This window comes from Protomyctophum parallelum (genome assembly GCF_964188405.1).
Source record: "Protomyctophum parallelum genome assembly, chromosome: 20".
Lineage (NCBI taxonomy): Eukaryota > Metazoa > Chordata > Actinopteri > Myctophiformes > Myctophidae > Protomyctophum > Protomyctophum parallelum.
In genome coordinates, this window is record NC_139718.1 from 4,123,379 (window position 1) to 4,125,198 (window position 1,820).

Sequence of the window (1,820 nt, forward strand, 5' to 3'; positions counted from 1 at the left end):
ACGGGTGAAATTCACCCCAACACCTGCCTGTAGAAAAAAAAATGGGACTCTGGACTGGATTCTGACTCAAGCTCAATGACTCTCGAGTCATCGACGAGTCATTACTGTATTTTGGACCCAAATTAACCGTTCAGTTCATAGGACGCACCTGTACGTCATAAGGATTGGAACCGAGAGGTACAATGGAAGTACCTGTACGTCCTAGCGCACCCTCAAAGATACGGGGCGAGATAAGAATATTCAGAATTTGTCCTATTTTTTTTTTTGCCATTTCGCTTTTCGCTTGCCGTATGCTAACGCTCAGTGCAACTATTAGCTTGTCATTGACTCCCATGTTAGCGCGGCGGAAAGAATGACTCGTATCTCCTAATCCAGGGCGCTCTCCGTGGTGATGAATGGATCGATATGCTGGCGCTTCATTTCTGCTCCTCGTCCGTCTCTCCGGCAAAATATGAACGCTTTTTGGAGCGTAAAAAAATAGATTAAGATGATCGGGGATGTGAGGTCACTTTGTAAAGTCAACTTTTTTAGGAAAGTGTTTCCGGGTCATGGCTTTCAGACTGTTGTTTGGGGGGTAGCCAGCCCGACGCACGTGAAGCATTGGAACGAGCCATGGGTTTGAGAGGCTGATTGATGTAAACCGTAAACTTACAGTATTAGATATTTAATAGCCGATTTAAAGTTGTCGCTTGTCAGCGGTCACGACAATATAGCTGTAGCTCTGTTTTGGAAGATTGCACGAAAAAGACGAATGGAAAAAAGGTTCACTTTTCGAACTGTAGCATGTTAGTGTTATATTTAATCCGGTAGACTTTATATTAGTGTAATTCATAATTATAAAAATATGAATTATAAGTTCAAAATTTAAGACTTAAAATCAATCTGAATTTAAGAAGGGGCACCAGTGAAATGAGCTTTCGGAATAAGCACCAGATTGATTTGTATTTAGCCTTTAAGTTAAACCACTAATAAAACAATTAAAAGATTATAAAATAATCAATTATTATTTTATCTTAATAAATCTATGGAATCTGAAGGTAAGAGGTCTTTTCCATTACATAGCCTTTCCTACTTTGCATGTGTCAAAAACCAGTAAGTTCAACTCTTGAGCAAATAATAGACTTGTTTAAAAAAAGGAATCAATTTATTTTCACACCTAAGCTAATAGACAAACTTAGTAGAACAATAATCAAATTAATTCTTAAACAAGGGTTAATACAGGTTCAAATAGAATTGAAGAAACAAATCAAATGATAATGAAATATCTATATGATAGGTAATGTTCTTTGCCATGAACTTAGAAACTTGATTTAATGCAATCACTTTCCTGAGTGTTGGTTTGTTGAGCATTGAGAGAGGCAGACTGGGGTCGTCTGTCTTCTGAGGGAGAGAGGTTGCGTAGCAGGCGGCAAGCGGCAGGGGTTTCGATTGCAGGATCTGGCTAACGCCTGAGCTTTTCGTTGTAGTGCCTTGGGTTGCCTGGGATCGCCTGGGACGCTTAGGTCAGAGCGTCGGGAGCTGGTCCGTGTAGTGATGTGGCCAAGACCCTTTCATCAGACATCCTGGCTCCTTTTCCTCTCCCTCCATCCGGTCTTCTGGACTCTTCACTATCCTAGTTTGTCTTCTGTCTGCCTCCTCAATATATAGTTCTCTTCGTTGGGCTCAGTTACTCTGTATGTCACTCTCTTTGCAAGATGGAGACATTGAGATGTCTCGTGACATTTCCAGACGTCGTCAACATGTTGCTGTGAGGCAAAGTTTCTTTGAAGTTCATTTTGGGAAAGAGTATACGCATGCACTTTTCATGGCTTTAGATTTCA